This window comes from Triturus cristatus, chromosome 3_1 (assembly GCF_964204655.1).
Source record: "Triturus cristatus chromosome 3_1, aTriCri1.1, whole genome shotgun sequence".
Taxonomy (NCBI): Eukaryota; Metazoa; Chordata; class Amphibia; order Caudata; family Salamandridae; genus Triturus; species Triturus cristatus.
Genome location: NC_140583.1, coordinates 348,488,070 through 348,508,278, shown reverse-complemented (window position 1 = coordinate 348,508,278; position 20,209 = coordinate 348,488,070). Strand labels below are relative to the sequence as shown.

Sequence of the window (20,209 nt, the reverse complement as noted above, 5' to 3'; positions counted from 1 at the left end):
TGCTTCGGGGGAGACAATGCGTCATGCTTCAATGTTTGCGCAGAGTAGGGGAAGCGTCTTGGTCCTTACCGGAGAGGAGGTGATGCGTAGATTCTCATACTGCGTTCCGGTTACGATGCGACAAGATGGCGCCGCGATGCGACAATCCGGTGCGATGGTTAAGATGGCGCCCTTGATGCGACGACGTGAAGATGTTGCGTGCATGCCCGGCGGCCGTGCGGCAAACTCTGTAACTTTGGAGCCGCGACAGGCCCTGTGACACTCTTCTCCGGTGATGCGACCTTTGCGGCTGTGACATGCTTCTCCGGTGATGCGTCGGGTAACAGCTTTGACAAAAAGCACGCTTCTCTGGTGACACGGCGGCGACCTCTGCGGTGGCGACACGCTTCTCCGGCGATGCGGCGGCAACAGCTGCGACTGCGACACTCTTCTTCTCGTTGAGTCGCGCTTCCAGCTCCCAGTGACAAACCGGCTTCTGCAGACAGAATTTCCAGCAAGGAAATTCAGAGGAGAGCTGGTGGTAAAGTTTTTTGTCCCTGAGACTTCAGCAGGAGGCAAGCACAAGTTCAAGCCCTTGGAGTAATATTCTGCAAGATGATGAAAGTTCTTTAAAAGTTCCTTCTCCTCTCCTTGGCACTGAAGATACCACTGTAGGCCAACCCAGCAACACAGCACACTGGCAAGGGGGGCAGTCCAACTCCTACAGCTTCCTTGGTTCTTCTCCTTGGCAGAGGTTCATCTTGTTGTTCCACAAGTGATCTAAAGTCTTGGGGTCTGGGTCCTGATATTTGTACCTAGTCAAAACCAGTTCTGTGCATCCTGGAGCACTTTGTTCATAGGACTCGTTCTTTCCTTTGGCAGGGTGGGCCAGGGACATCAGACACACCACAGGAGGTGGAGCCAGCATTGTGGAAGGCGGGACACAGCCCTATTCAGAGCCAGGTGCTGACTCCTCCCACCACTCTACATGCAGTTAGGTCTATTCAGCCCTGTGCTGACTCACCTTGTCTCCTGGAATCCCCAAGCCCCTGTCACTCACAAAACTAGACACACAATACACAAGCTAGCAGAGGCAGGCTGGATGGTTAGGTAAGAAAATACCAACTTTCTAAAAGTGGTATTTTCAAACACAGAATGTTAAAACCAACTTTACTAAAAGATGTATTTTATCATACTTAGTTTAGGCATACTAAACTCAAATTTCTACCATGTTCCCTGGGTCAGTTAGGATTATAAGATGTTATAATCAAACTGCATATTCTGGCCTATGGGGACTAGTAGCTTGCAAAACGTGAAAAACGAAAATGGCTGTAATTCACTATTAGGACATGCCACACACACCTGGGCATGTCCTACCTTAGACTTACAATTCACCCTGTCCTTGGGCCTACCTTAGAGGTGTCTGATATGCAGAAAAGGGAAGGTTTAGGGACTGGTAAGTGGGTACACTTACCAAGTCGACATGGCAGTACTAGACTGCACACAGGCTCTGCAATGGCAGGCCTGAGACACACTTTACAGGCTGCTTATGTGGGTGGCACAACCAGTGCTGCAAGCCCACTAGCAGCATTTGATTTACAGGCCCTGGGCACACATGTTGCCCTATACTAAGGTCTGACAAGTAAATCAAATAAGCCAATCATGGAGTCACTAATCAATACATCAATTTAACATGGAGAGCAGATGCACTTTAGAAATGGGTATGAATCCAATAATGGATCCAATAATGGATCCCAAAGAGCTATATATTTATGAAAGGTAGACAGAATTCTGAATTCAGAAAGAGGTCGTTTGTGTAGATCCTTTTAGGTTTTCCTATAGAAAGTAACAGTTAAAATAAAACAATATTGAAATTGAGTTGAAAAAACAGCAATTTTTAAGGCAATATACTGTTACTAATCTACAAGAAAAGGCAGCCGGGTAAGAGAGGATTGCACAGCCAAGACTAGTCACAAATGTATCCAAATATTTCCCACCTCAGATAGTCAGCTGCCACATGACCACAAAGTTCAACATAAATTCAAAAGGGTATGAGAGGCAACATATATAGAGTAAACAGTTGGTATGTACAAAAAGAAAGAAGGAATTCCGCTTTGTAGTATTTAGATCTTAAGGCGTCTTTTATCAACGATGCATTTGGTTTTCATATGAAGACAGGCAACTCGTTTCGCCCAAACATGGGCTTCTTCAGGGCTATAATACCATACAATATATACAAAAATTAAAATCCATAAGTACGGCCATGTATCGTTAAGCCGTAATAATGACAACGTGATGTGACATCTTTAGATTTTAACTAGACTTGTATCATGCATAAAGTGTGTGTTTAGTTCTTGTTATTAATTGATCACTCTCGTACATGTCACGATATTTCCTCATTTTTCTCAACCCCTCTACCCTATCTGCATCTAATTCTGGCAGGCCAATACGGAACTGCCGCTATGAAGCTGGATTGATATACTATTCTACAGGGGTATTTCCCTTAACTCCTACCACATTCTGCTTGCCACGGAACGTGATGATATCTGCCATCGGGCAGTACTTCCAAACGCTCCCACTACCACTATGGGTCCATACTGCTCCCGGTCTACTGCCGCACTTTCAGTACTTTTTGGCTAGTTTACAGTGTTCTTTTACACTAGAGCGTCCACTACGTGGCCGAGTCCGCTTGCCACAGTAAATGACGTAATCTGCCACCTGGCATTCGTTCTAAACACTCCTACTACCACTGGGTGTCCAACCCGCTCACGGTCTACTGAGCGTGGTTTCAGTATTTTTTGACTGATTTACAGTGTCTTTCACATATGAGAGTCTGTTACGTGGTCGAGTAGGCATGAGGTCTAATTTTGCAATAAAACTCACTTATACGGTTTCAATACATTTCAAGTATCTATCATGGTTTTTCTCTTAAGCCCGTCCGATACGTGGTCGGGTACGTTTGAGGTCTTTCTATTTTCATGGTAATTCACTTATAATTCACTAGCAAAATGGTGATCTAGAGACCCGAGGTCATCGGTCTAGTCGTTTGTACAGGAAGCAGCTTCTGATCCAGAAGCAGTATACGGGTGCACTAGATAGTCGGAAACCCAACGCTTTCGTATGTACCACATACCCACGCCGGGACGAGACGGCGTTGGACACAGCTCGTACACGGAGCTCTACGGACAAGTAAGTCTTAGAATTAGAGGGTGCAATCGCGGTGGGGGTCTTGGACGCGAATCTACATGAGATACTGGTGTTTTTTAAGTTAGACTCGCACTTAAACATACTGCTGGGTTTAGGACGTCCTCAATGTTGCTTAAACTTTCACTTTATGTGCAGAGAATGGTATTGGGCTTGCCGCTTTGTTATTGCTAATGTCACCGTGCACCTGACCGATACAATTCTGTAGTCCTGTACTGGGGTATTCTCTGTAATTGCGAAATATGGTCACGTTAAAGCATACTAGGATATTTACTGCACTTGCATATTTAAGGTTACTACATTGCAAACTTTTTCCGTGCCTCTCAAGCACTTCCCAACACGTGCTTGAGGTCATGCGTGTGGTCGTTTACTCAGTGTTATTTGCCACTTCAGTCAGTACAAGCTTATACCCATAGGCACTTCGTACAAGCTGTTCGTTCTGCAAACGTCTCCCTTTTTACATTATTGCTTAGGTTAATCCCTTTCACATATTCTGTCCTGACGAGGACTTGTGCCGATTTTGAACCTGACCTCATTTACCTGGCGAATTGAATACTCCACACCATCTGTAAGCGTACTCCTAATGACCACGCTTACGGCTATAGCCCTTCCTTGTGTTCCGTTTGTATATATTTGGCAAGTTATTGGAACTTTAGTGGTTTCTTCCCCTGCACAATCAGCATAACTGATAGACTTGCAGATTATCTGCTTTCTGTCACTAATCACAACATTGGTTCCTTTGCTTCCTCTGGCAAGCACTTTTTCCTCCCTCACCATTCATTTTCTCATCAATGCTTTCCACTTCACCTTTTGTTCACCATCAGCACTAGCAATGTTAATAAAAGTCACCCAATACCATGTGCTTAACGATACATGGCCGTACTTCTGGTTTTTAATTTTTGTATATATTGTATGGTATTACAGCCCTGAAGAAGCCTATGTTTGGGCGAAACGCGTTGGCTGTCTTCATATGAAAACCAAGTGCATCTTTAATAAAAGACGCCTTAACCCCTTGCGTGTTCATGACGGAACCACGCCGTCATGAGCCACGGGCGGCGTGAGCTCATGACGGCGTGGTTCCGTCATGCTGCGGCCGCTCCTCCCACGCGGCACTGATTCCCCGCCTGTGCGGGCGAAATAGAGAGTGGGCGGAGTCGTGACGGAACCACGCCGTCATGAGCACAGCTCGCCCGTGACTCATGACGGCGTGGTTCCGTCATGAGCATGGCGGCGCCGCGCTCACCCCGCACCCCCCCCCAGCGCCGTGGCGGAATTCGCGCCGCAGCGAAGGGTTTAAGATCTAATTACTACAAAGTGGAATTACTTCTTTCTCTTTGTACATACCAACTGTTTATTCTATATATGTTGCCTCCCATACCCTTTTGAATTTACAATATACTGTTACGTCTGCTGGACCCGTCTCGTTATGGGGATATATAGGGCTTGTAGTTTGAGCAAGAACCCGAAGAACCCAGAGCCAGTAACTGAGCTGTGCCTTGCAATGGTTTTTCATTGTGTACCGGGTATACCACAATTCATTTGGTAAAATTTAAAGAAGTAAACATAGGTATCAAGGACACCTACGTATTTCCAAAATAGGAACAGCATATGGAGTTTAGAAGCAGTGGTTATTTGCACATTTTTGAATTAGTGGGTACCAATACTAGCATGTGATTTAGAGGGCATTTTTCAAAATGACTTCTTTTTTACACACTGTCTTATATTTGGAAGGCAGAATTGCATAGAAAGTCAATTAAACACTTGTTCTACTATTCTACATTCCCCCAAGTCTCCTGATAGAAGTGATACCTCACTTGTGTGGGTAGGCCTAGTGGCCGCAACAGTACATGGCCCAAAACGTACTGTGGAGACTTCAAAGATATTGATCACAAAAAGACTTGGGTTTGCGAGGGAGACACCTGCTTTTTTGGTCTTGGGCTCAGTGGGCATCTAGGGAAACCTACCAAACCCAGACATTTCTGAAAACTAGACACCTAGCGGAGTCCAGAGAGGTGTGGTTTGTATGGATCTCCCAATGTTTTCCTACCCTTTGTTTCTTTTTTGAATAGATATATATAAACACACACACACTTACCTTAAATCTTAAATATACTTACTTTATATTGCAAAGGCTTGTGTCATAAAGGCATTACTACATGGTTAAGGCAGGCATTATAAATGCTCTTTTCTGGTGGACCCACATGGAAATGCATATTGGAACACTTTTTCATAACTTCTTATTGAGGTATCCCCACCACCTTTTTTGTGTACCCTCTCAGAGCCCCTCCACACAAAAAACTTTTTTCTAGCAACGCCAAAACAATTTAAGGTGTAAATTGAGCAAACGATCTTTTTGCTCATGCGGGATGGGAAATAAAAAGGCCTAACTGCATATTATTCCTCATTTTCTGCATAATTGGGTGCAAATTGCATTTTCAAGGTTATATATCTAATCAGCTCCACAGGAAAGGGTCACCAGATAAATCCATGAGGATGGAATACCATGATTCCTTTGCTCGGTTCTAATGTTACAAACCATTCAACTTCATTTCAATGGGTTCAATTAGACTGAAGCAAAACAACAATTTCCACACTAAGCTGAGCTCCAAGATACCCTGGTGAGTGAAAGTTTGCTTCACAAATACACATAATATATGCAAAAGAGGAAAGTGGTTCCCAAATGACATGGATTTTGCCTACTATACTATTAGAAAGAAATAGGCACATTTAGAATTGTAGCATCAACAAAGTAGTGTATATTTTACTACTATGTTCAAAATCATCTTTGCTTAAAGCAGTTAATGGTTGTTGAACATGTACTGTAAGTTACAGTGTAAGTTGCATGTAAGGCAACAGTAGTATTTTGTCTATGTTTGTTCTAGCACGTCACATTGCTGTCGTCTCCGAATGTTCGGAGACTACTTATGTGACGTCACACCTTGTACGCGTCAGTTGCCACCTTCGATGCCGTTGGTGATGTTTCTCTTCTTGTAGCCTCTCGTGGGCCCTTGTTATTTTATGCTTAATAAATAATTTAGCATCAACACCATTCCCCATGGTATTTCCTGTCTTAACAAATGGCGACAAGTTGTGGGATTGAAGACGGGCTCGCGAGCGGACAAAGAATAATATGAAGAAATTATATGAAGAGGAGTTTGTGGACGAAGTGTATTCAACACGGCAAAAAATCGCACGGATAATCAAAGCAACAATCCAGGATAACAAAGTAAGTGAAGTGTTGCATTGCATTAGTGTGGAGATTACCATTGAACATCGCTGAGGAAATTTTGTCAGAAGGCGCTCTCTGCTGGCCATGAATGACGAAGGGAGTAACTCCGAGTTCTCATTGGAGTGAAACCGGACACGTCAAGCTGACGTAGCGAGCGTGCCTCCATTTTGAAGTGCTGACGCTTTGTTTCCAAGCAATTAATGCACGCGTAAGTGTTAACTGACGAGACCGAGCGCGGAACGCTGCGTGAGGTAATTGCAGAGGTGAAACTGACGAGCAAGCGAGTTGATAAGGATATAACAAAGGATAAGGTGCGCGCAGACCACAAACAGGAAATTGACATCAACATTAACAGAAAAAAAATAAAAGAAAAAGAAAATCCGACAAATTAATCTACCAGTGTAGTTACATGAGGAGTTTTGTGAAAAGAAGTTGACTTAAATAAGTAAAAGACAAGTTGTATATCACAAACAATTTGTGTGGAAATAAAATATATATATTGGAAAAGTTGGAAAGTATATACAAAGGTGATAATAACGCAAGAAGTGAATTAAAAGACAATTATCTAAAAATCCAATTAAATACAAGTCTGCTAAAGAGCGATAACATGGCTCAAAGTAATAATATATTTGTGCCACCACTTTTTCTTGAGGAACCAGGAAAACCTGTAATGAAGTGGAAAAGCTGGCTGAGAGCCTTTGAAAATTAAATAGTGTCCATTGATGGTAAAAAATATGACGCAGAAAGGAAAAAAGCTTTGTTATTTGGCCTTCTAGGAAAGGCAGGACAAGAAATATTTGACAGCCTACCAGAGTATGAGAGTCCGCCTGGGGTATTTTTTAGGGGTGGGTGGAATTTGCGAAAGTGACTTTCGCAAATTATCACGAAAATGTTAAAAATCTCCGCAAACACGCGGAAATATCACGAAGATGCAGACGTTTTTTTCCCGCCCGTTCGCGGTATTTTCTGCGTGGTCGCGGCTCGCCAACTTACCCATGCGGTTGCTCGCGGGCGCGGCCATCTTGTTTTCACTCTTCTCGCGGTGCATGATCGCGAGAAGAAAGACGTGATCGCGCGACCAATGACATTACTGCGGGCACGAACTGTAGCGAGACAGCGCAAATGGCTACCAACAATCCAACATCTCGTGGAGAACGCGACCGGATTGGGAAACCTTGTCGGCGAACGCGGGAATTCAGGTAAGGCGATCGCGCGCGCGCGAGAATGTATTATTTTACAGCGCGAGCAAGAAACAAATTATCGCTAAGCTGCGGAATGCGGAAATTTTGACATTTTCTCACTCTCCGCGGAACGCGAAAATGTCAAATTATCGCAATTTCCGCGAGCGGAATGGACATTTAGACCAGGCCTAGTATTTTTACCAATAAATGAGTACCAGGAAGCCATTAAGAGACTTGAAAAACAGTTTTCAGAGGAAAGTAATATTATGGTAGGAAGGCATAAGTTTGCATTGAGGAAGCAAGAAGAAGGAGAAACAGTAGAGGAATGTATAGCATGCTTGCGTGTTTTGGCAAAGGACTGTGAGTTTGAAGACATGACTGACATCTACATTAGAGACCAAGTTGTATTCTATTGTCACTCTAAAAAAGTACAGGAGAGACTGTTAGCGTGTAGGAACCCCACGCTACAGGAGGTGGTAGATATAGCGAAGGGAATAGAAAGATCACTTATATCTACAAAAGAATTGTCTGGTACTAGTAATAATTCAAACGTGTTTTATTTACAGGATAAAAAGAAATATGAATATAGAAATTACGAAAAGAATGGAAGTGAGAAAAAGGTAGGAAGTAAAACTTTAAGTTGTTTCAGGTGTGGATCACAAGAACACCTAGCTGATTGTAAAACATGCCCAGCGATTGGTAAGAAATGTATGAAATGTAAAAAGTTTGGTCACTATTCTGTACTTTGTAAGACGAAAAGAACAATGGGGGGGTATGAAAATAAGTGCATTAAGCGAATCTGAACAAGAAATGTGTGCTAACATTGTATTATCTGTAGACATGGTAGATGGCAAATTAAAAGGACCTATAGGGACAGTGTTGATTGGAAATGTAGAATTACCATTCACTGCAGACTCAGGGTCCCCGATAACGTTGATATCTGATAAAATGTTTGAGGAAAGGTGGCAAAATGTAGAGTTAAATGAAACAGATGTAAACCCTAAAGCGTTTGGGTAAAAGGAGATTGATATGGTAGTTTTTTTTATGACAGTCTCACATTTAAAGGAAGAGTAATTGAGACCAAAATATATGTGGCAGTGAAGGGCAGGAATTTAGTGGGCTGAAAGGATTTAGCTAAGCTAGGAGTAATTTTAGTCCCAGGAGCTAAAGACCCAATAATATTGAAAGAAAAATTTGTGAATTCGATACAGGTAGTAGAAAATAAAGAGGGTCTTAAGGAAGTTTTAGAACAATTTAGCAAGGTTTTTATTAATGAAATTGGATGTGTGAAAGGATTTGTGCATGAGATAAAACTAAAAGATGGGGCGATACCTGTAAAGCATAGAGTAAGAACTGTACCATTATCTGTAAAAAAAAGAGTTGAAAAATGTAATTGACAAATTAAGCAAAGAAGGTGTAATTGAAGAAGCTGATGCTTCAGAATGGGTATCAGCTAGTGTTGTTTCCAAAAAGAAAAAAACAGGTGACATAAGATTATGTGTAGACCTGAGGTCATTGAATAGAAACATTTTAGTGAACTGTCATCCGCTTCCTAAAATACAGGAAATTTTAACGTCCACGGCTGGTTCCAAGTATTTCACGCCGATAGACTTAAAATCAGCGTACCCCCAGGTATGCTTAACAGAAGAATCGAAAAAGTTAACAACTTTCATAACGCCTTTTGGGGCATACAGGTATGTCAGACTACCATTTGGGCTTGCCTCATCATCAGGAGTTTTCCAGAAATTGATGGATTTACTTTTTGGTGACATGAATGGTGTTGAGGCACTCCAAGATGACATTTTGGTGCATTCAAAGGAAAAATAAAACCATCTAAAATTGCTGAGCAAAGTCTTGGGAATATTAAAAAGCAAAGGTATGACAGTTTCAAAAGAAAAGTGCAAATTTATGGAAAACAAAATTGAGTACCTGGGGCATGTTTTGACTTCAGAAGGAATAACACCAAAGGATGACTTAGTGCAAGCGATCAGAGATGCTCCAAAACCAGAAGATAAGGAAGCATTGAAGTCATTCTTGGGCCTCAGTGAGTATTACTCAAAATTTATACAAGGGTATGCAAACAAGGTGGAACCTTTAAGGAAATTGTTGCGGAAAAACGCAAAATATGAATGGTCTGATGATCAAAACCATGCTTTTGATGTCATTAAAAACGGTATCATTTCAGCGCCTACATTAAAACCATATGACCCTAAGTTGAAGAATATTGTCACCGTAGATGCAAGTGCAAAAGGCATAGGTGCTATATTTTGTCAAGATCACGGTAAGAAGGAAAATACAATTGCTTTCATATCCAGAAGGTTAAGCGAAGCAGAAACGAACTACAGCACCATAAAATGCGAAACACTTGCGTGTGTTTGGGCTGTGCAAAAATTGAAAAGCTATTTGTGGGGTAAAGAATTTGAAATTTTCACAGACCACAAGCCATTAGTGTACATGATGGATGGGAGAGGACATGGCAATGGTAAGGCTAATTCAAGACTAATAAGATTGCTATCCAAGTTACAAGAGTACAATTTTATGATAAGGCACATCAAGGCTGGTCAAAACAGCAGGGCAGACTGCTTGTCACAGTGGCCTATCGATACACAAGGAGAAGTTTCTTTTGATGATACTGAATGTGTGGTAGCCTTGGTTGATGCCACGGTGATGTGCGAGGGTTCAATAACAGAGAAGGAATGGTTGGACTGTCAGAAGGAGGACACAATATTGGAGAGAGTCATGAAGCATCTAACGTCAAAATGGCCTCCCATCAAAAATCTTCAAAATGAATTGAAGAGTTTCCAACAAATAAGTGAGGAACTGACTCTTGAGAATGGTTTTTTGAAAAGGTGTGACTTATTCATACCGCCTGCCAAACTAAGACTAAAATTAATAAAACTTGCCCATAAAGGCCATCCAGGAAGCACTGCAACGAAAAACATTTTAAAAAAATGTTATTGGTGGCCAGGAATGAACAGCGATGTAAACAACCATATTGACAATTGTGAACAGTGTTTAAAGGCTGACAAGCACTGGAGATTAAGCAAGGGCGAGCTACAGCTGGTTGAAATACCAAACGGACCATGGACAAAAATTGCAATTGATTTGCAGGACCATTCCACATACTGCAAGAGGATGGCAGAAATATAATAGTACTATCTGACTACTATTCAAAATGGGTACATTACAAATTTGTACATTCTGTAAATACAGAAGTAGTGATAAAATTTCTAACAAACATTTTTACAGTAGAAGGACAACCCAAGATAATAGTTTCGGACAATGGTACGCAACTGGTGTCAAAAGAAAAGACAGATTTTTTTGACTATTTAGGGATAAAACAAGAGAAAACACCGTTATATAGCCCTAAAAGCAACAGACAAGTGGAACGGATGAACAAGTTTATAAAAGAAGGTATCCAGCTTGCAGTTTCATCAAATTTGAATGTGAAAGCATATTTGTGAAAAAATAAGCATGTATAACAATACTCCAAATAAAACTACCACGCACACTCCATTCTATTTAATGAGAGGGAGGAAGTGTAACAGTGATCTCACACAGAATTTTAATCAGTGGTACAAAGACGGTGCAGTGTCGGAGGAAATAAAAGATGATGTGGTAAGGGTACGAGAGAATATCGTTTCTAAACAGGAAGGAACGAAGAAATATTCAGACAAAGCCAATAAGGCAAAAGATAAGGTGATTGAAAAAGGAGACTGGGTCATTGTCAAAAAACCTCACAAGGTAACAAAGGGAGAGAGTCAAAATTCGGTAATACTGCCCAAGTCCAACAAGCTACGAAAGGTACAGTTTGTATAGAAGGAATGGGATGGCGGAGCAAGGATGATATAGTTAAACTAAAGAAAGGACAGGAGAAAATAATAATGAGAAATAAACAGGAGCTGGAGGGAGATATGGAAGATAGCATTTTGGAATGGGAGGAAGGTGTGTTTGATAGTCAAAATTCAGATAACATTGAGAGGAGATTGAGTCGGTCTAGTAACGAAGGAGAAAGACTGGCATGTGGCACAAGTGAGAACAGTGTTGGCGGAGAGATATTCAATGCCAGTGGAACTATAAGTCACCACCTAGAGGAAAATGATGTGCCTAATCAAAATGTGAAACGAAAGAGTATGCAAATGGAGAATACAAAATGTAAAGAAATAGGTCATACCACAAGGTCTGGAAGGGAGATCAAATGTCCTAAACGTTACGATGATTACATGTTTTACTGAAATTTTAATTTGTTTTGTATTGAAGAAAAGGAGATGTTGAACATGTACTGTAAGTTACAGTGTAAGTTGCATGTAAAGCAACAGTAGTATTTTGTCTATGTTTGTTCTAGCGCGTCACATTGCTGTCGTCTCCGAATGTTCGGAGACTACTTTTGTGACGTCACAACTTGTACGCGTCAGTTGCCAACTTCGATGCCGTTGGTGATGTTTCTCTTCTTGTAGCCTCTCGTGTGCCCTTGTTATTTTATGCTTAATAAATAATTTAGCATCAACACCATTCCCCATGGTATTTCCTGTCTTAACAATGGTGTGTTGGAATTTGTAAACTGTCCCTTTCCTAGTCTTTAATATCCCTCTTCAAACATTTTTTGAGTTTAAACGTTTGGTGAGCTTCGACACGACCTACTTTACCACAAGGTCTTTTGGGCATTTCATGGTCTGCAACAGATCTTCCTACTCTATGGCCTATGTACATCATCCTAACCTTGTGTTATGGACTGCTTCCTTCATTTCCAGAAAGATATCCACTCACCTTCAGCAGTTTCTCCTGTTAGCTGGCTAGCATCTTACATTTGTAGCATGTTTTGCTGCCGGTTTCCGCCATTTCCAGCAGGATAACCCTGCTACCAACTCATCTCCAGCAGGATAACCCTGCTACCAACCCATCTCCAACAGCTTTTCCTGCTCAATGGCTAGTGTCGTACACTGGGAGCATGTTATCCTGCTGGTTTTATCATGTCCAGCAGGTTGTCCTGCTACCCACTCATCTCCTGCAGATTTTCCTCCTCCATGACTAGTGCCTTTCATTTGTAACATATTTTCCTGCTGGTTTTATTAATCTCTAGCAGATTGTACTGCCACCCCACTCATCTACAGCAGGCTTTCGTGCTCAATGGCTAGTGTCTTACATTTGAAAGATTTTCCTGCTGGTTTCCTTCATCTGCAGCAGGCTGCACTGCTATCCAACTCATCTCCAGCAGATATACCTGGTATCTGGCTAGTATCTGACATTTGTAACATGTTTTTGTTATACTTGCTGCTCAGCCAGTGCGAGTGTGGTGTAGAATGTTGGTGTGTGATGATGCTGGGGAATGTTGGATGAATGAGGTTGGCAGTTGGTGTATGAGCTGAGCAGCAGGAAAGCTGCTCCTGGTGAGTCTCTTTGTACTTTTACTTTTGATCTTATCATCTTAATAAACACTACCTAAGACACTCTGGAGTTGGATCTTCGTTTGATTACAACATAACCTACTGAAATTTGAAGCCTTAAGCAACTTCTTGTTGAAGAACCTCCTATTCAAAGTAAGCGCATTGTGTGTAACAGCAATTTGGCAGCCCTGAGCCCCACAAGTGACCTTAATACCGGTCTGCCCCAACTTGGGCGTGCCAGATCCTGCTGTGTCATCCTGAACTTGTTGGAGGGGACTTGTGGTGTATTAAGCAGTATTTTCACCGGTCTACCGCAACCGCAATTTGGGACAACCTGCTGTGACATTTCCAGCTTTGTGTGAGTTTGTGAGTAATTCTCTGTCTCTAGATATGCAGTGTTTCCAGCACTTTGTGTGGATGTGGGGCATTTCATGGTGACCAGCATTCTCTCTGTGTTCGCTGCAAAGGTGAAACTGATCTACGTCCCTGGGGAGTTGTGTCAACCATTTGCAGCTATTTGTAACTTCCCGAGAGTCCTTGTTGGGAAGAGCGACAAGGAAGAGGAGTTTTACACCCACCCATGTGTTTTCCTGAACCAGCTGCAAAACGAAAAGTGGTGCAGATGGGGGTGTTACTGAGGGAATGGTTCTCTTCTCCTGAGGAAAAGATCAACAGCTGTGCATGTTTTTAAAAAAAAAAGTAATTTTGAAATTTGTTCGCTCACCTGTCTCCAACTGTCTCTGCTCGAGAGTTGTGTCCAGCTCGTGCCCTGGCATCGGGAGCTCGCCGAGTGGTGAGAAGCTCTTACGCTGTGCAGCAAGTGCGTGCTTGGAGCCACCCGGGACACTCCTAGCTAACGGGCTGCCTATGTGCTGCCATCATTACTCCTGGTGATTGTTGAGAATTCTCCTGATATTCAATTCTACTCAAGCAGACGAATGCGCTTTTGAGGTTAAGTGCTGTTTGAGCTTTTGGTTTTGGCGTAGCCTCGGAAATCTGGTGAGGGCTGTGCTTTCCTTTGTGTTGTAGATGGACTCCCGATTTTTTCTTTTTTTTTCTTTCAAGCTTTGATTTTCTATGGTGGTGTCTAGGAGAAGCAACATCTTCGCTTTTGGAATATTACTGCTTTCTTCGCTTTTCAGAGTGTCAACTATACTGTACAGTCAGTGTCACAGCACACCACGGGAATCCTGTTATCTCTGGACTATGACTTTGCTAGCCCATTTTATTCCAACAACCACACTTGAAAGTGTTTGGCCTTAAGGTAATGGAGACAATCAAAGAAAAATATGTCAACTTCGGGACGCTTCGCTAAAAATGTTAACTTCATGGAAGGGGTGACATTCTTTGCTTAAACCACTTTTGGTGCTGTGTTTTTGGAAGTTTACAGTCAGAGTGTTTGTTCATTAGAATGACTGTTGTGTGTGAGTTGACTTTTAAGTGTAAAGTCACTCGGTGTTGCCACTTGTGTGTGGATGTGGGAGGAATCACCCACTGTTGGTATGGTGTTTGAGTTGACGTTTTGATGTTAAGTCACTCTGGGTTACCACCTTGGCATGGTTGTGTGGGTTGGTGAATCCCTCTCTGTTGGTGGTGTGCATGTGAGAAGGCTTTTAAGTGTTAAGCCTAGCTGGTCTCCCACTATGTTTGTGGGTATAGGTTGATTTGGGTAAGTCACCCTATTGGTGTAGTGTATGATGTGACTTTTGGTGTTAGGTCACTCTGGGTTACCACCCTGGTGTTGTGGGGTAAGTGGATCCCTCACTGTTGGTGGTGTATGTGGGAAAAGGCTTTTAGGTGCTAAGCCTCTCTGGTCTGCCACTATTTTTGGTGGGTGTTTGGTACTTGAGGCATATCACCCTGTTGGTATGGTGTGTGCGGTCGTTGGTGTGTGTGTGAGAAGGCGTTTAGGTGCTAATCCTCTCTCGTCTACCACTATTTATGGTAGGTGTGGGGTGATTGAGGCATATCACCCTGTTGGTATGGTGTGTGAGTGACTGGGTAGGGGTCACTCGTGTCTTCCACCTTTATGTTGTTGGTGGTTGACTGTAGGTTAACACCCATTTGTATTGGTGTTATAGTTGAGAGGCGTGTGTGTGTTTTTTCATACATTTCTTCCACTCCTGTGTGGCTATGGGATGGTCTCATGTTAGTGTATTTGTTTTGTTGTAGGGTGATCACCAGTTTGCTTCATCTCCAGCAGGTTGCCTTGCTACCCACTCATCTCCAGCAGGTTTGTCTACTACCTAGCTAGTGTCTTACAGTTGAAGCATAGTTTCCTGCTGGTTTTCCTTAATCTCCTAAAGGCTTCTCTGCTACCACACTTATCTCCTGCAGGTTTTCCTCCTCCGTGACCAATGTCTTACATTTGAAACATGTTTTGCTGCTGGTTTTCTTAATCACCAACAGGTTGCCCTATTACCCCACTGTAAGAAATGGGGTTATTAGTTGAGAGCAGTGGAAGCCTCACTCAAAAATTAAACACAATTATTGTAAGGGTGAACCACAAAAATCACTATATTAACCTGTGTCCTAACCCTCTGGTACCTGGGCAAAAAAGCATTTAGGCTTCACTTAGAGGCAATGTGTAAAGTATTTGTGCAGCACTAAAACAGTATTAACGTGAAACACAACACAAGGAAAATTCTTAACCAATTCAAAAAATAGAGTAAAATGTAATGAATACAATGACACCAAAACAATAAAAATCCAATCAATGGAACTGGAGAGATTCATTTTTAAAGTTTCAGGTGAACATAGAGACAAAAAGCACAATGCACCACTCGCAGTTATCTGGTCGTGCTGGACCAGGAGAAAGTCAACAAATCAGGCTGACCACCAAAGAGCCCAGGTTCACAGGAAACAGGTTCATCCCACTGAAGAGTTACCTTCTGAAGACCACATGAAGAGTGGCATTCTCATTGGTGGGGGCTGCGAGGAAGTCGCTGTCAGTACTAGGAGCAGGACAGGCATTGTGGACATTTGCTGTTGTAGCACCAAGAGCTGATAGTCTCTGGAGCTTCTCATTGGTGGCTGGTACGGGCTGTTGATGTTGGTGCAAAGTGCAAATCCCACTGGAGGTTTGCTTTGGCAGTCATTGGAGGCGGTCGTTTTTCGGTACCAAGATGTCACTTTGTGAGTACACGGAGTCCAAAAGTTCTATATCTTCACCTTTCTTTTAGGAGGAGTATACTCTGATGCCAGCCAAGGGTTCAGAATCTACTGGGTACATCTTGGGGTTCAAGCTTCACTTCAGCAGAGGCTAGCAGCAGTCCTTTTGCATGTCCAGTTGGTGCTAGTCAGCTGGGCAGTTTCAGGGAGGCCTCTGGAAGTTTGCTGTGTCTCTGGAGGTCTACCAGCAGACCCTTGGGGTCACTTCAGGGGACACTTGGTTCCAGGCATGCAAGTCCACTCTTCCCTCTTCAGACAGCAGGGCAACCCTTCTTCTGAATCTTTCACATGTCCAGGATTGTTCTGATGAGAGATTCTGAAGGTCCCAGTTTATACCTGGTGCCGAAATGTCTGTGGGGAAAGTCCCTGACCTGCACTCAAAGCTGGTTCTAGTCAGTTCTTCTCCTTCCCCTGGTCCTGACTCCAAATTGGGTAGGATGGCAAAGGCTAGGGTAGGTCCAGTGTCATTTTCCTTAGTGTGTAACACAGCAAGGGCCAGTTGTAGCATAATCAGGACAGGGGACAACTCCTCCCCAGCCATCCTGTCAAAGAAGATCCTCTCTCCTCACACCTAGGCCTCTTTTGTTACAATGTCTTGAAGAAACACACAACCCACAACTGGAGAGTCATCCTATGTCATGTGCTCCAGGACACTGGCAGAAAGGCGCATTTGGTTTGGGAAGAAAAATATCAATTTTCTTAAAGGTGCATTTAAAATCAGATTTCACCATTAAAGAAGATTTTAGATTACAATTCATTTGAGTGGAAACAGCATTTCCCAAACTAGTCACAAACTGAAATTAGCACTTATTTATTGAAATATGGCCACCCAGTGTTAGTCTATGGACAAATAGGCGTACAGCAGTGAAAAAACACTTTACTTGTTCACTGCCAGGACATGTAAACCTTAATTTCAAATCTTCTACTTTTCAAATACCATGCACTTTGTCCTTTGAGTCTTCAGGGCCTTCCTCAGGGATCACCTATAAGTATTAAAAAGAAAGGTTTAGGCCTCGCACAAAGAGTTATTTTGCCAGGTCAAAATGGCAGTTTAAAACTGCTCTACGTGCTGCAGTGGCAGGCCTGAGTCATGGTTTACAAGGCTACATTATTGGGTGGCCCAATGACTGCTGCAGTTTACTAGTAATATTTAATTTACAGGCCCTCGGTACATGTAATACCATATATTAGGGACATCTAAGTAAATTAAATGGACCAATAAGGAGTAGTCCAATTTACCATGTTTGAAGGAGAGAGCCCAAGCACTCTCGTACTGGTTAGCAGGGAAAAAGTTCGCAGAGTTCTGAAAGACAATCAAAGCAAGTTCAGAAAATGAAGGCAGCGGAAAGCAAAAATCTAGGGTGACCCCGCAGTGAGGGCCAGGTCCAACACCCACTGATCTACAGCAGGTTTACAGGCTCATTTGCTAGTGTGTGACATTTGAAATGCTGTCCATGTTGGCTTCCTTCAGCTTCAGCAGACTGTCCTGCTTCCCACTCATCTCCAACAGCTTTCCTGTTTCCTTGCTAGTATCATACATTTGTAACATGTTTCCTACTGTTTTCCTTCAACTCTAGCAGGTGGCCTTACTACCCACTCATCTCATGCAGAGTTTACAGTTCCTTAGCTAGTATCTTACATTTATCACATGTTTTCCTGCTGGTGTCTTCATTTTCAGCAGGCTGCTCTCCTACCCACTCATCTCCAGCAGGTTTTCCTGCTTGCTGGCTAGTATCTTACATGTTTTCCTGCTGGTTTCTTAGATCTCCAGAAGGTTACCCTGCTACCTACTCATCTCCAGCAGATGTTCTTGCTCCATGTCTGGTATTGTACATTAGAAACTTGTTGTCCTGCTTCTTTGCTGGATGTCCAGCAGGCTGCTCTGCTACCCCACTCATAACCTGCATGTCTTTCTGGCTCATTGTCCTTTATCCAGATCATCATTTTTTGCTTCATTACCTATGTAAATTTGCATGCGGTAGGAACTTGGGTATTGTTGAGCGGGGGTGAAACCCTACTCAACCACCAACAGAGCCGGACTGACTACCGGGCATTTTGGAATGCTGCTGAGCTGGGGGCTGATTTCATTGATGGGGACCTGCGTGTACTGAACGAAATTCGTTTTGCTTTAGTTATTTCGAAGTACACGCAGGACTCCATGAACGAAATCAGCCCCCAACGCAGTGAAATCAGCCCCCTGCTTGGCAGAATTCCAAAACGCCCGGTAGTCAGTCCGGCCCTGACCACCAACCACGATTCTTCTCAGGGTGAAACACAAGCAAATCCCAAATAAACCTGTGCTCAACCCTCAGGTAGTTTGGCAAACCCCAAATTAACCCCTGCTCAACTCTCTGGTACCTTGGCACAAAGGCAGTCAGACTTAACCTGGAGGCAATGTGTAAAGAAAGAATTTATGCAGCACACAAACAGTAATAAAATTAAAAAACACAACACAAGAAAAATCTCACGCCAATTTCAAAAATCAAAGTAAGATGTAATAAGTTATTTAACTTCGGTACAACAAAATTCCAATCAGTAGAACCGGAGGCATGCAATTTTAAAGATTTCAGCCAAAGTACCTAAAAACACATAGTGCCTTTTGCGGTTATGTTGGTCATGCAAAACCGGGTGAAAGTCAGAAGTTCAGGCTGATTGCAATGGAGCGCAGGCCAGATAAAGGGACCAGTTTAGTCCAGCTGAAGAAGTGACCTTCTGAAGTCCAGCTCAAAGAGTTCTGTTCGCTTTGCAGGAAGCCGCAAGTAGCAGGGAAAGTGTTGCAGATGGTCCTCGCTGTAGCGCAAAGAGAAGGCCTGGTGCATTAAGTGCAGATCTCGTTTTGCCGGGCTTTGCCTGCAGTCGCTACAAGAATTGTGTTCACCAGAGCTTCGGGTTGGCAGTCAGCCTGGGTGGCAAACATTTCGTACAAACGGGCCCTTTTACGGTCATGAAGAATCCAAAACTTCAGGATTTCTTCTTTTCTGTGAAGAAGAGCTCAATTGATGCTACACCAAGGGTCTAGGACCTAGGAGGCACTTCTTGGCGCTTAGGAAGACCACATGAAGAGTGGCATTCTCATTGGTGGGGGCTGCGAGGAAGTCGCTATCAGTCCTAGGAGCAGGACAGGCATTGTGGACATTTGCTGTTGTAGCACAAAGAGCTGATAGTCTCTGGAGCTTCTCATTGGTGGCTGGTACGGGCTGTTGATGTTGGTGCAAAGTGCAAATCCCACTGGAGATTTGCTTTGGCAGTCATTTGAGGCGGTCGATTTTCGGTCACAAGATGTCACTTTGTGAGTACAAGGAGTCCAAAAGTTCTATATCTTCACCTTTCTTTTAGGAGGAGTACACTCTGATGCCAGCCAAGGGTTCAGAATCTACTGGGTACATCTTGGGGTTCAAGCTTCACTTCAGCAGAGGCTAGCAGCAGTCCTTTTGCATGTCCAGTTGGTGCTAGTCAGCTGGGCAGTTTCAGGGAGGCCTCTGGAAGTTTGCTGTGTCTCTGGAGGTCTACCAGCAGACCCTTGGAGTCACTTCAGGGGACACTTGGTTCCAGGCATGCAAGTCCACTCTTCCCTCTTCAGACAGCAGGGCAACCCTTCTTCTGAATCTTTCACATGTCCAGGATTGTTCTGATGAGAGATTCTGAAGGTCCCAGTTTATACCCGGGTCCACCATTTCTGTGGGGAAAGTCCCTGACCTGCACTCAAAGCTGGTTCTAGTCAGTTCTTCTCCTTCCCCTGGTCCTGACTCCAAATTGTGTAGGATGGCAAAGGCTAGGGTAGGTCCAGTGTCATTTTCCTTAGTGTGTAACACAGCAAGGGCCAGTTGTAGCATAATCAGGACAGGGGACAACTCCTCCCCAGCCATCCTGTCAAAGAAGATCCTCTCTCCTCACACCTAGGCCTCTTTTATTACAATGTCTTGAAGAAACACACAACCCACAACTGGAGAGTCATCCTATGTCATGTGCTCCAGGACACTGGCAGAAAGGCGGATTTGGTTTGGGAAGAAAAATATCAATTTTCTTAAAGGTGCATTTAAAATCAGATTTCACCATTAAAG

The 20,209-nt window shown here is 43.1% G+C and overlaps 1 long non-coding RNA gene across 1 annotated transcript in view; it reads left to right on the top strand.

Annotated features, from left to right (window-relative positions):
- LOC146860240 (uncharacterized) overlaps positions 1–20,209 on the top strand; it is a 117,886-nt gene that overhangs the window by 64,252 nt on the left and 33,425 nt on the right. Inside the window, exon 2 of the long non-coding RNA XR_014979120.1 lies at positions 8,160–8,213. This is a non-coding gene — a long non-coding RNA (uncharacterized LOC146860240). The remainder of the gene's footprint in view (positions 1–8,159; positions 8,214–20,209) is intronic.